Raw genomic sequence first — 15,328 nt, forward strand, 5'->3', positions numbered from 1 at the left:
AACAAAACACTTAGAGAGCAATCCTCTGTGGAACACATTTTGAAAGGCAATATTTTACTGTGAGCCAGACATCGAATGTCCATTCCTCATTTAAAGAAAGAGTTTCATTCTATTGCTGTATTAAGGCCAGAGGGTTCAACTGCATGGAGTTCAAAAATCAGTCTCTGCTCCTGCCAACGTAACCATTTTTTAATATCACCACCTTGTGCAGGGGTGGTAAGTTGTTTAAGAACCGTACAGTGAAGGCTATCAAAACTGTGCTGATACTGTATACAGTGCTTGACCAAAGGAGCTTCCAATCTATTAACCTGTAGGGATTTATTTAAACCATTTTCTTTTTTTTTTATTTAGCTTTTTATTCTCTCCAATCATTTCTGAATCCACCAGCAAAGGAGGCTCAGGCTGCATGCAGGGCACACCACTTGTTAAGGGGACCCCGATTGGAGATATATTTCAACACCACAGCCATCAGGGAGCAGGCGCTTCTCAGAGACCATGTTTTCAAAGTCATTGGCATTGAACTTCGTGAAGCCCCATTTCTTGGAAATGTGGATTTTCTGATGCCCAGGAAACAAACTTTGCATGGCGCAATGCCTCAATCCCGTGCGGATGGACATAGATCACTTGTCCGATATGCACACGGGCTACTGTGCCCTGAGGCCTATCAGGACCGGCACAGGACAACATCTTGTTGATGCGGATAACATGGAAGGGGTGCAGGCACACCAGGATGTGAAACCCATCCTTGCCACAGCTCTTCACCATGTACTTATTGGCATAGATACGAGCAGCTTCTAGAGCTTCAGATGACAGCTGCTCATATTCATCAGACACCATGTGTGTCCACACGGTGGAACTCATCCACCTTAGCCTTTTTCCTACCCAGGTCAAAAATTCTGATCTTGGAATCAGGAACACCTCTACAGAAACGGGACTTTGGGTAAGGCTTGTTCTTACAGTATCTGTAACAGTGAGCGGGGGTAGCGACCCATGGCTGCGGGGGATGGTACCTCGCAGTGAGAAAAACATTTTCTTGAGCAACTGAATGTCTTTTGCATGCATGTTGGAGGGATTTGTTGCCACCTGTGCCACCCACAGCTGGAAGATTCTCTCATGGTCTACTCAGCCTCAGGAGGAGAGAAGGCCCAAGTCAATATACCAGACACAAAGTTTTCCAATTAAGAAAATGATAGTAGGAAAAACAGGTAAATCATCAAAAATCTAAGATTTAGAAAAATGGCAGAAACTATATCCAATCAATAACTGCTACTTGAAACTTTATCGTCGAGTGACTTTGGATCCTAACCAGAAGTCAAAAGGACCTCCCTTTTCTAGTCAGTTCAACATGTGACCCATTAATTGCCGGAATAGCTATGTAGTCCTATATAGATACTGAAAATAAACCAAACGGGGGACAGAGTTGCATAACTCACAGAACGTTTTATTTGGGTTTATGTGATAATGTGGTAGAGAAAAACAGCACGATGGGTCACCAGCTGAGGCTCACTCTAACAGTGCAGGCATTAGTTCATTTCAGCTGTAACCACGCAAAACAGCAGGCTAGGTAAACAGACAGCAATATGAGCAAGAGTGCCATTAGTTAAAAAAAAGAAAAGAAAGAAAGAAAGATAAATACAGTTTCATTCAAAACCAGTAAAGCTGTCATAATTGTTCCTCGTATATTGATTTCTCACTCTTCTCATTTAAAGAAGCATTTGGGCATAGAAAACTAAGCAACATATACCCATGAGAGAAAATAACATTTTATTAATTAGTTGTTTGCTCCATAATTAAGGAAGCTCTGTGCACTAAACAGTAATCACCTTCCCTGATTGAGCTTCAACTGCCCGTGGGACAAAACAAATTGAGTCACCTGCTTCTGGCCTATGCATACCTCACTGTTAAACGGAGTTTCTATATCAAGTTTTGGGAAGGTAGGGAATTATCTCAAAGCCAAAATTCAAACAGCTAGGTACTTGGGACCTGGATTGGCCACTATTGGAAACTGAGCTTGATGGACTTTCAGTCTGTCCCAATATGGCAATTCTTATGTGCTTAAGTTCTTATCTTTAAAAATAAAACAAACCCCAAAAACCTTCTACAGCAATATAAAACAAATCTTTTAATTTCTGTTTCTGAAACCATAGAGCAGTATGCCTGCTTCGCTGCTGCATCCAAATTTGGTATATCATATATACTCGAATATAAACTGAGATTTTTGCATCAAGAAATTGGCCCAAAAATGGGGGTCTCTGTTTATATTCAGTTCAGCACCCACCCACCCCCCTTCCGCATCTGTTGCAGGCTGCCACTGGGCTAGCTGCAAGACCTGGGGGTCCAGCGGTGGGCTGGGACAGGAAGGATCTTTTCCGCCTCCTGTCCAGGCCAACTCTCACATCCCTCCTGCCTCCCGATTAGTAAAAAATGTACCTTTAAAATCCCTGGGGGTCCAGCAGTGAACCAGGGCAGGAGCAATCTTCCTACTCTCTGGTCCCGTGCAGAGCCACTATTTGAATGGCTACCGCGAGAACTCACAGCAGCCATTCAGATAGCGGCTCTGCACAGGACAGGAGCGTAGGAAGATCGTTCCTGTCCCAGTTCACAATTGGACCACCAGGGATTTTAAAAGTACACTTTTTATTAATCAGGGAGGTGGGAGAGAGGAGAGTTGTTAGAGTCAGCTGGGACAGGAGGCAGGAAGAATCCCTCCTCTCTTGGCCCACCACCAGACTACCAGGGCTTACAGCAGGCCTGGTGGAGGCCTACAAGGCATCAAGAGAGGGAGAACAGGGTGCAGAGTCTGACAGGGCAATTAGGGAGGGAGGCTTGGTGTAGAACTGGACAGGGCAAGGCACTTGAACATAACACCCCCTCAGTTTATATTCGAGTTAACCTTTTTTCCTCCTTTTTTGGGGGGAAAAAGGTTACCTCGGTTTAAATTTGGGTCGGTTTATATTTGAGTATATAAGGTAAATCAGGTTTCATACTTCTGTAGTGTGTCTCTTGTGTGCTTTATTTAGAAAAGAAATGGTAAACCAACTCATAAAAAGAAATGTGAAGCAATGAAATACTTTTATAGAGGACAGGGGAAAGCCATAATGGATGATCACACCTCAAAACCTTCATTGGAATTTACCAGCCCTACTATTATCCCATCTCCATTTCATAGTCAAACTGCTTGACTTTTTCATCTAGTTTCAAGTTTATTAATTTTAATATACCGACCATCAAACAAATATCTGGCCGGTTAACAATAAAATTTAAAAGATAGGAAGACTAAGAACTTGAAGGTATAATAATTGGTGCATTAAATATATGGTGTGGACATAGATAATATTGACAGGACAAACTAGAGAGTGAAGATAAATGGGAAGGGAGGGGAAAAGTTACATATTTAAGAAGAAATAGGAGATAGAGGGATTGGGATAAAACATATGGGGTGGGGTCGCTTTATTAAAGCGGTTGGTTGCTTAGAGAGAAGAGGAGAGAGGATAAGTCTAAGCACTGACAAATGCGTCACGAAATAAGAAGGTTTTTAAGCCTATCTTAAATTTATCTAGGCGTTGTTCATCGCGGAGTTGCTGTGGTAGAGAGTTCCATAAGGATGGAGCAGTTACTGCAAAATTTACTTTTCGTGTATAGTAAAAATCTTTTATGGAGGGAATAAAAAGAAGTTTTTGATCAGTTGACCTTAATGTGCGTGGGGAACATTGGGGTATGAGAAGTTTATCAAGAAAGGAGGGCTGGTGAGAGAGTTTTATTTTAAAGGAAAATAAAATGATTTTATAGGTAATACGGTGAGTGATGGGGAGCCAATGTGCTTTTTTTAGAAGAGGAGTGACATGATCGTATTTACCTATTTTATAAATGAGTTTTATTGCAGAGTTTTGTATTAGTTGTAGGCGTCGAATTTCCTTTTGGGGGAGACCATTGAAAAGTGAGTTGCAATAATCTAAATGTGAGATAACTAAATAGTGTATCAGAATAATGATTGAATCGGTCTCCAGGACAGAAAGTAAGGACCGGATGATATGTAGTTTGAAAAAACAGATTTTTACAACTGAACTTATATGATCGTGGAAGGTAAGATCCCTATCGATAATGACGCCTAGTAGTTTTATTTTTGTTTCCATTTGAATTGGGATAGATTTGATTGAAATTTTTTCCAGTAAGGATTCTGAAGTTTTGATTGGAAGGAGGAGGCCTCGGGATTTATCTAAGTTCTATCTCAAATTGTTCTAGATCCATTGCAGTCTAGAGGGAGCAAACTGCATTCCGCAGAAATTGCTGTTGCAAAAGTGACCTCCTAATAGTTAAGGCAAAGGTCTTTATCCTTAAACCTCCTTGACCTAGAAACATAGAAACATGATGGCCCATCCAGTCTGCCCATCTGCAGTAACCATTATCTCTTCCTCTCTCTAGGAGATCCCACGTGACTATCTTGACATCAGAACAGTTTCTGTCTCCACCACCTCTTCAGGGAGACTGTTTCACACCCTTTCTGTAAAAAAGTATTTCCTTAGATTACTCCTGAGCCTATCTATGCCCTCTCATTCCAGAGCTTCCTTTCAAATGAAAGAGGCTCGACTCATGCGCATTTACATCACATAGATAAACGTTTCTATCATATCTCCCTAGCCCGCCTTTCCTCCAAAATATACAGATTGAGATCTTTAAGTCTGTCCCCATATGCATTATGATGAAGACCACACACCATTTTAGTAGCCTTCCTCTGGACCGACTCCATCCTTTTTATATCTTTTTGAAGGTGCAGCCTCCAGAATTGTACACAATATTCTAAATGAGGTCTCACCACAGTCTTATACAGGGGCATCAATACCTCCTTTTTCCTTCCTCTCCCTATGCACCCTAGAATCCTTCTAACTTTCACCATCACCTTTTCAACTTGTTTGGCCACCTTAATATCATCACATACAATTACACCCAAGCCCTACTCTTCTGTCGTGCACATAAGCTCTTCACCCCCTAAACTGTACCATTCCCTCAGGTTTTTGCAACCCAAATGCATGACCTTGCATTTCTTAGCATTAAATTTTAGCTGCCAAATTTCAGACCATTCTTTAAGCTTCGCCAGATCTTTCTTCATATTATTCACAGCATCCTGGGTGTCTATTGCAGATTTTGGTATCATCTGCTAAGAGGTAAATCTTAACTAACAGCCTTGCAGCAATATCATTTATAAAATTGTTAAAAAGAACAGGCCCAAGAACAGAACCTTGAGGCACACCACTGGTAACATCCGTTTCCTCAGAGCAATCTCCATTGATTACTACCCTCTGTCGCCTTCCACTCAACCAGTTCTTGATCCAGCCCGTCACTTTGGGACCCATCCTGAGGGCACTAAGTTTATTTATTAGACGTCTGTGTGGAACACTGTCAAAGGCTTTGCTAAAATCTAAATACACATCTAGCGGACATCCTCTATCCAATTCTATGGTCACCCAGTCAAAGAAATTGATCAGATTTGTCTGACAAGACCTACCTCTAGTGACTCCATGTTGCCTCCGGTCCTGTAATCCACAGGATTCCAGTTACCTCACCATTCTCTGTTTTAAAAGCGTTTCCATTAATTTGCTTACCACAGAAGTCAGACTTACTGGCCTGTAATTCCATTCTCCAGTCCACCGCCCAACTCTAGTGTCAGTCAACGGAGCCACCAGAACTTCCCTAAGTTCCTTCAACACCCTCGGATGTACACCATCTGGCCCCATCGCTTTGTCTACTTTTATTTTAGCTAGCTCCTCACGAACAGTACCCTCTGAAAATTGATCAGTGTCTACCACTCCTCCATCCTTATTCATGTTTGTCTTCTGTGGTCCCGCTCCTGGAGCTTCAGCCGTGAATACAGAACTGAAATATTTGTTAAGCAAGTCAGCCATTTCTTTATCAGCTTCTACATATTTCTCCCCTTCACCTTTGAGTTTTACAATGCCACTTTTGCACTTCTTCCTATCACTAATATATCTAAAAAATATCTTGTCTCCCCGTTTTATCCTGCCAGCTATTTTTTTCTTCCATTTGCATCTTTGCTTCCCTGACTACATGACCAGCCTCTCTTAACTTTTCCAGATATTTTTGCCTGTCTTCCTCTTTCTGTGATCTTTTGTAGTTTATGATAATTAACCTCTTATTCCTTACCTTCTCAGCTACTACTTTTGAGAACCAAAGTGGCCTTTTTTCCTCACCTCACTAAAAGGTTTGTCGCTCTTACAATTACTCCTTTCAATTTTGCCCACTGTTTTTCCACTCCTTCCAGACAACAATTCCTTGACATAATCTCTCATCCAAACAAAGTTAGTTTTTTTAAAGTCTAGACCAGTGTTCTTCAACCACCGGTCCATGGACCGGTGCCAGTCCACAGAAATTTCCTGCCGGTCCACAGGGCCAGGATGTGCATCAGGCCCAAAACTGTGTTCTTCAACTGCCAGTCTGCGGTGCAATCGATGCGTTGTTAATAAGATTATATTGTGTGTATATATGAAAAATGAATGAAAAAAATAGTGTTACAATTAGGACTATTATGGGGGAGGGGTCTGGGATGGAGATGAGCAGGGTCTGGCCCACAACTTAGCCCAGTGTTCTTCAACCGCCGGTCCACAAAATAATTCTTTTATTTCTGCCGGTCCATAGGCGTAAAAAGGTTGAAGAACACTGGTCTAGACGAGCCTTTGCTTTTGAATGAGCCCTCTCTACACCCATCTTAATATTAAACCGTATCATGCAGTGATTACTGGATGCCAGATGATCACCCACTGTAACATCAGAAACACGTTCCCCCGTTTGTAAGCACTAAGTCCAGTATGACCCCTTCCCGCGTGGGTTCCATTACCAACTGCTGGAACAGTTCTCCTTGTAGAGAATCCAGATCTCCCTACTTCTACTCCCTACGCCGCAATAGGGATACCCAATCAACATCCGGCATGTTAAAATCATCTATTAGTAAAACTTCCTCTTTTTTAGATATATTCTGAATGTCCATCTGTGAAGGAGGCCTGTATATCACAACAATGTAAATATATTCACCATTCCTTCATTCCAAATTTATCCAGTGCCTCTTCCTTGCCCTTCAGATCCTGCAATTCTGTGGCTTTAATATGATCTTTAACATATAATGCTACTTCCCCTCTTTTTCTTCCTACCTTGTCTTTCCTGAACAGATTATAGCCCGGTATAACTAAATCCAAGTCATGGTTCTCTGTGAACCACATCTCCGTGATCGCCACTATATCCAACTCATCTTCTTCCATCACAGCTTCTAGATCCAGAATCTTGTTACCCATACTTCGAGCATTAGTATAATCTGCTTTCCAGACATTGTCCCCTTTTCCCATCCGTGTAGAGGTATTCAGTGATTTACTTACCTGAGGGCTTATACTCACCTGGGGAGCTTTGATCACCCTGCCCCATCACTTCTAGTTTAAAGTCCTCTTCAGTAGATTAGCCAGCCTGCGTCCAAAGACACTTCTTCCCTTCTTTGATAGATGCATACCATCCCTGCTCAGCAGCCCTTGGAAAATCATCCCATGGTCCAGGTAGCCAAAACGCTTTCAATGACACCATCCACGTAGCCACACATTCATCTCCAAGATGCGAGCTTCTCTGCCCTGGCCTTTACCCTCAACAGGGAGGATGGACGAGAATACCACCTGCGCACCTGTCTGCTTCACCTTCTCTCCCAGAGCCACAAAGTTGCTTTTGATATGGTCACAGGGGTACCTGGCACATAGATGAGCAGCATCGGATAATAGTCATCAGGCTTGTCTCAGCATGCTCTCTGTAACATCTTGGATTTTGGCACCAAGCAAACAGCATACCTCATGTCTGGTCTGCAGATGGATGCTTCTGTACCCCTCAGAAGGGAATCACCAACTCTCACTCCCTTACACCCCCTAGTGGTCACGGATCCAGTAATTTTGGGGATTTCAAGCTTTGGTTCTTCCTCTCCTTAGGATGCTCTCATCTCCTCCTCTTCCAGGACAGCATACCGGTTCTTCAGTTCAGGGGCGGGGGGAGTCACAGTAGCAATCTTGCAGTGTTCCATAATCTGAGTCCAGCTGTCTTCCCTCAGCACAGCCTCTTCTTCCCCACTGCTGGAAATCTTTGATGCCTCATGAATCATTTCTTCGACGTACCTCTCATTCTCACGGATGCTTCTCAGTCTTGCCACCTCCTCTCTCAGTTCCTTTACTTTCTTCATTAGAGATTCAAGCTGAAGACAGCTTGCACATGGAACCACTCCCTCTGCCTGGGTAACATTTTCTGTCTGCACAAAAAACAGAAGTTTTAACCCGAGCAGCAGCTCTGGTGATACGATACTTCCTAGCCATACTGTGGTGCAGAACTACTTACATCTGGAAAAATAAAGAAATGCAGAAAAAGCCTACCTAAGGAATGCCCTGTTCCTGGTTGGCTGAAGAGTCTATAAATCAAAAAGCTCTGCCTTGGGGTAGGTGAGAGGGGATTAAATTAACACCAGAGCCTTTCCTCAACAGCTCTTTGTGCCCTAATCTGATATTATGCCCTGAAATGCAACCTAAAACACTAATCTAGGCTAAAATACTGTTTTGTATTAAACGCTAACAGAGACTATAAAGGTTACACTATTGCCTAACTACAATGATATAACCAACTGAAACCCAAGTTTACCTTTCCCAGACAGTAGTTCACAGGTAGCTGTGAAAACCTCTCTCTAATGCAGAGCCTCTACAACCTCTCTCTCTTAGAACCAGGCTAACAGCCCCTCAGTCCTGGAATAACCTTCCACTTTACCTAAGACTAGAAAAAAATTTAGGAAAATTTAAAGCTCATCTTAAAAGTTTCTTATTTACAGATGCATTTAATGATTAAGTATATTAATGACTAAATCTCTCTGCTTTATCAATTTAATTCTTTCAATTTATTGTTTACCCCTCCTAATGTATTTCCCTTGAATTTTTAAACATAATAACTGTATATAACCTTCGAATTAAATAACTTTCCTTATGTTTTAGTTTTGTCAGTTAAATCCCATTTAAGGTTTAATTTTCCTTTATTGTGTTTGTTTTTATTGTAAATGATATATTAATTAATTTTTTGAACAATTTGTACATCGCCTAGAAATGTGAATAGGCGATAAATCAAGACATTTAATAAACTTGGAAACTTGGTTAGGCACTAGGCCAGCATTCTTCCCTTCAAAGGTCACCTATGGAGTCTGATCTCTTAAGAAAGTCCTCAGAGTTCAGTCTCCACTATTTTTGAACTGTTGATTACAAGCTACTCCTAGTCAATATACCTAAATAAATTTTTTTTCCCTTCTCACCACTTCCATCATACATTTTCGGCCATATTCTATAAACGGCTCTGTAAGTTAGGTGGCAGTAAGCACCCTACTGCTGCCTAACTTAATTGGTTTTTGTTGGCTTTTTTTTTTTTTAATTCTTTATTCATTTTTAAATTTTACTTCAAGTGTACAAATAATAAAACACAGTAATTGACTGCATCATTTAAAACCGATCAAGAACTCATTAAAAAAAAGTAGGTACTGGGAGAGTCTTCAATGTAGGCACTGGAATTGTGTCTACAGCAAGACACCTAACAGCATCTTATGCCTAAGTGCACGTGGTTAGGGGGCGGAGTGGGACTTAGGTAATTTTAAAGGTGGGTGGGAGTTAGGACACCTATGTCCTTCCTATCATTCTTACATTACATTACATTACTGATTTCTATTCCGCCTCAACCTTGCAGTTCTGGGCGGATTACAAAAGAGACAACTGGACATTTCCAGGATAATTACAGAGAGAATTCTGGTCATTTCCAGGAGAAGTTACAAGAATAATAGAGCTGTATATTTCAAGAGCTACAAGATGCTGTACAAATAGGAAATAGTGCAGATCCAGTATATATACCGTTAGGGAAGCAGTTGACATGCTTGAGGCTAAAGAGAAGGGAACTGGTGAAGGGGGGAGGAGGGGGGAGTTGCGTTGAGGGGGGTCCGGTTGGGGTTAAGCCATCTGTATAAACTTTTTCAATAGGTGGGTTTTGATTTCTTTGCAAAAATATTTGTAGTCGTTTGTTGTTATCAGCAGGTTGGAGATAGTGTGGTCCAGTTTTGCTGCATGCGTCGCCAGCAGACTGTCAAATATCTTCTTGCGCTGGTGCCTTTGAGTAGGGGGTAGGTAAAAGGGGTCTTAGTTCTTCTTTGCCTAGTGGTGGCATTTTGGTACAGGCGGTTGTTTAGATAATTGGGGGCTTTGAATTCTCTCTGCAAATAACTCCCCTACCTCTATGTCTTGCCTGTCTGTTCAAATTAGATTGTAAGCTATTCAGAGCAGGGACTTTCCATTACATATCAAATGTACAGTACTGCCTATGCCTTTCAGCGCTATAGAAATGAAAAATAGTAGTAAGTTAGGCTTGATTCACTAAAGAACTTAGGTGTCTGCAATGTAGGCCAGTAAAACGGTGTCTACACATTATTGACACGCAGCCAGTGCCGTTTTTGTAGATGGCTGCCAATTTAGGCACTGTTTACAGAATCTGGGCCTTTGTTCTTCCTCCACTGCTGCTCTGCTCAGTTGATAATAGGCACTCCTCCTTTTTTCTTCTCTTTGTGCCCTCAATGCTCTAATTTCCTTTCAAGATTTTCAGTACTATTTTTATTATGATGAAATTTGACTCTGCCTATTTAAGAATCCAGTCTCAAATCTCAGGCTGTCTTAAAGACCTCTTTGCCTAGATTTCCTATTGTCACTTTAAAACTTAACATGGTCAAGATAAAAATCCTCATTTTCCTCCTCCATACACATTTCCCTTCTTTCCTCTTAAGAACATAAGAACTGCCACTGCTGGGTCAGACCAGTGGTCCATCGTGCCCAGCAGTCCACTCCTGCAGCGGCCCTTAGGTCAAAGACCAGTGCCCTAACTGAGTCTAGCCTTACCTGCGTATGTTCTGGTTCAGCAGGAACTTGTCTAACTTTGTCTTGAATCCCTGGAGGGTGTTTTCTCCTATAACAGCCTCCGGAAGAGCATTCCAGATTTCTACCACTCTCTGGGTGAAGAAGAACTTCCTTACATTTATACAGAATCTATCTCATTTTAACTTTAGAGAGTGCCCTCTCGTTCTCTCCACCTTAGAGAGGGTGAACAACCTGTCTTTATCTACTAAGTCTATTCCCTTCATTATCTTGAATGTTTCGATCATGTCCCCTCTCAGTCTCCTCTTTTCAAGGGAGAAGAGGCCCAGTTTCCTCTAATCTCTCACTTTATGGCAACTCCTCCAGCCCCTTAACCATTTTAGTCGCTCTTCTCTGCACTCTTTTCTGTCTCTATGGATAGCATGGGAGGATTAGATTCTTACCTGGATAATCTTCTTTCCTGTAGAACAGCATATGATTCCTTACAGCTGTGTTATGCAACTTCACCTGTGAGTTTTTTTTGCAGAAGACATCAATCATTTTTCTCAGCTCTGCCTTCTTGTCTCCCTGGGCAGTGCCTATTCTCCTCAGTTTGTACCAAAGCAAGTGATAACTCCTATAATATGAAACAATAACAAGGAGAGCCTCAGGGAAGTCCCCGAGCTCTACGCTTGTGGAGATGGCATGGTATACAAACCTAAGGTTTAGTTTAGTTTAGTAATCATATAACTTTTATCTGCTCTGCAAGAGTAAAAACAACCATTTCAATCAAACAACAAAACAAGGTAGAACTAAACAAAGCACCTACTTGTAGAGAACTTACACTAACACTTGTTCAGCTTTGTGAAATAGCTAGCTGAGACTGTATTTGACAGCTTTCTTATTGGTTTCTCTTTGCCTATTTGGCTGTCACAGGCCAAACCGCTGAAAACACATTTCAGCATGATATCTAACATAGGCTTGACTGATATCAGATATGGTGGGGTGTAAGGAATCATATGCTTTCTACAGGAAAAAAGGATTGTCCAGGTAAGAACCTAATCCTGTGCAAACAGCAACCGATTCCTTACAGCTGGGTCATACCAAAGCCATTTCTCAAGTCTAGGGTGGGACAGAAGAGCCTGCAGTCAGCACTGAGGAACCAAAAGCCACGTCCTTTCATGCTGCCATATCCACTCTGTAAAATTTTATATCTAAAAAGGTATGGAGTGTGGACCACGTAGCTGTCCTATAAATCTCTTCGGGCGGTACTGCTTTCGACTCTGCCCAAGAGAAATTCACACTTCTGGTGGAATGAGCCTTAACTGCAATTGGTGGTTGCTTGCCATAGGCAATATATGCCAAGGAAATAGCCATATGGATCCATCAGGATATAATAGCTTTAGAGGCTGGTCTTCCCTGACGTCCAGCTTTAGTCAAGACAAAGAAATGATCAGAGAGCCGAAACTCATTCGTCACCTCAAGATACTGAAAAACAACACTCCAAACATCTAGCAACTCCAAGATCTTGTCCTGTTTCCTCTTGCCCATGGGCTGGAACACAGGTATACAAACTTCTTGATTGACGTGAAATGTGAAACTACCTTAGGCAGAAATGAGGGCACTGTGCAAAAAAGCATTCCTGCCTCTGTGAATCTAAGGAAAGGCTATCTCATGACAGAGCCTGCAGTTCCGATATCCTCCTCGCCAAAGTGACTACTACCAGGAAAACTGTCTTTACTATCAGATCCAAAAGAAATGCCTCCACCAGGAGCCCATATGGAGCCTTGCTATGGGCCCTTAACATAATGTTGAGGTTTCACATAGGAACCGGCTGCTTAAGTGGAGCATGAAATCTGGGCACCCCTTTTAAGAATATGGTGACATCTGGATGGGAAACCAACAATGCTTGGTCTACTTTTGCGCTGAAGCAAGAAAGACTGGCCACTTGCATCTGAGGAATCTCCCAGAACCTTGAGGGAGCCAACTGCCGAGCCTTTCTCCAAACTGTACTGCAAGAAAGCCAAAACCATAGAAATGGAGGCCCAGAAGGGGGTCAAACTGATTATTTAGGCACCAGTGCTGAAAAAACTTCCACACCACCGTTACAGGCTTCTTCGATCTAAGAGGAGTTGCTATCACCTAGAGAATGATAGCGGGAAAAATTTGTCCCCGTCACCGCCCCGTCCCCATGACCACTGGACCCGCCCCGTCCCTGCGACCACTGTCCCCGTCCCGTCCCCGCATCCATACAAGCCTCAATACTGCAATATTTAGCTTATTCCTTACTTATAAATCAAAGTTCTGGCTGCTGAACTAGAGAAAGAGATGTTTAGCTGGCAGGGCTTTGTTTATAAATTTTTATCAACAACTAATATACTACTTTATCCTAAAGCAAAAAAAAAAAAAAGAAGAAGAAGAAGAAAATAAATATTTTTTTTTCTACCTTTGTTGTCTGGTTTTTGCTTTCCTCATTCAATTCCTTCCATCTACTGCCTTCTCTCTACCTTTTCCTATGCTCTGTTACTGTGCCTCTCCCTTCCATCTCTCCCTCCAATCCACCCTTCTCAAATTGGTCTGGCACCCATCTTCTTCCCTTCCAGCACCTTCTCCCCACTCTCTCTTCCCCATTTCTCTTCAGCGTCTGTTCCTCTCCACCCCACCTTTCCCAGTTCCCTTCAGCATCTGTTCCTCCCCACCCCACTTTCCCCAGTTCCCTTCAGCGTCTGTTCCTCCCCACCTCACTTTCCCCAGTTCCCTTCAGCGTCTGTTCCTCTCCACCCCACCTTCCCCAGTTCCCTTCAGTATCTGTTCCTCCCCACCTCACCTTCCCCAGTTCCCTTCAGCGTCTGTTCCTCTCCACCTCACGTTTCCTCCCTTTCTCCCTCCCTGCCTCTTACCTTTGTGGCGCTTTACCCCCCACCCCCCTGCAGCCATGGCTCCCGCTGCCAGAGAGGTCCATCTGCCTCTGACCCTGGTATCTCATTAAAATCCATATCTAGTTCCCCAGGGGATCCAGCTTGAGCAAGAGAGAGTCCAGGATTGTAGGTCTGCGCTCCTTCTTCCTCCTCATCAAAAACCACCCTGCGCCATTTGGTTCCCTGCTGACCTCCCCCCACCCCAAACAGTGATTGGGCCAGCATCTTCTGAGCCAAACTACTCCCTGGATTCTCTCCTGCCTGATCTGTTGGCCTGTTGCAACAGAAAAGCTTTGTGAGACAAAAGAACAAACTCCGGGGGAAAAGACATGGGTCCTGTCCAAAAAAAAATCCAGGTCTGCATTCCCTTGCCCTTTCACCGCCACCATGCACCCCGCCCCCCCCCCCCCCCCCTTAAACAACAGGTCCCGGTCTGACTAAAAAAACTAAACAGTAAGTCCTACTCAAGTGCTCCTCAATTTAAAAGGCAGGAGTGTTTCTTGCTTGCAGCGCACAACTGTACCGGCAAACCTCCCTGCCCCTTACCTTCGTGGCGGTTGATTTCTAAATTTCCTTCCTACGAGCAGCCGAAGTGTTGAAGTTGCATGTGGCTGCTGGAAAGGTCGTCTCTGATGCAACTTCTGGGTATGGGACTCTGTAATAGGAGGTCGTGATGCAGAGGAAGTCTGAGACAACTGTCTCGCCGTAGCTAAACTAGATCCGCGTACCAGGGTCGCAGTGGTCAATCTGGGGCTACAAGGATTACTAATCCTATGTAGCTCGCTATTCTTTGAATTACCCAGCCTATCATCAGCCATGGGGGAAGCATGTATAACAGTTCTTGGTTGGCCAGGGCTGTACTAGGGTGTCCATACCAATGCTTCTTGGTTCAAATCTTCGACTGAAGAAGCATGGGGCCTTCTTCTTGTCTGCTGAGGTTATCAGATTGAAGGTTGGTCACCCCCAGTGCTTCACAATGTATTGGAAAGTGCTCTGGGATACAGACCATTCCCCCAGATCCAGTGTCCTGCGACTAAGATAGTCAGCCTGGATATTGTCCACTCCCACTATATGGGCCGCTGTTATGGCCTGTAAGTGGGTTTCCGCCCATCAAAACAACAACTGGGCTTCCAGTTTCAATTGGGCACTCATAGCTCCCCCTTATACACCACTGTGACACTGTCTGAGAAAACCTGGCCTGCTGTACCCTCCCGACACTTCTGGAAAAACTGTAGGGCTAACCGAATGACTCTCAACTCGTCTGTTGATGGACCATCTTTTTTCTCAAAGCAACCAACATCCCTGCACTGGATGTCCTTTGCAATGAGCTCTCCAGCCATAAAGACTAGCATCAGGATCATCCAGGTCACAATGTGAACATTCAGCCCTTGGATAATGATTCTAGGCCAAGGGTGGGCAAACTTTTTGACTCGTGGGCCACAATTGGTTCTTAGATTTGACAGAGGGGCCGGACCCGTCCTGTCCCGGCAAGCTCGCTCTCCATCCCTGTCCCCG

General features: G+C 43.3%; 1 protein-coding gene and 1 pseudogene across 1 annotated transcript in view; both read right to left on the reverse strand.

The window, feature by feature from the left end:
* METAP1 (methionyl aminopeptidase 1) overlaps positions 1–15,328 on the reverse strand; it is a 212,090-nt gene that overhangs the window by 76,532 nt on the left and 120,230 nt on the right.
* LOC117358501 lies at positions 398–15,153 on the reverse strand (annotated as a pseudogene).

This window comes from Geotrypetes seraphini, chromosome 1 (genome assembly GCF_902459505.1).
Source record: "Geotrypetes seraphini chromosome 1, aGeoSer1.1, whole genome shotgun sequence".
Classification (NCBI taxonomy): domain Eukaryota; kingdom Metazoa; phylum Chordata; class Amphibia; order Gymnophiona; family Dermophiidae; genus Geotrypetes; species Geotrypetes seraphini.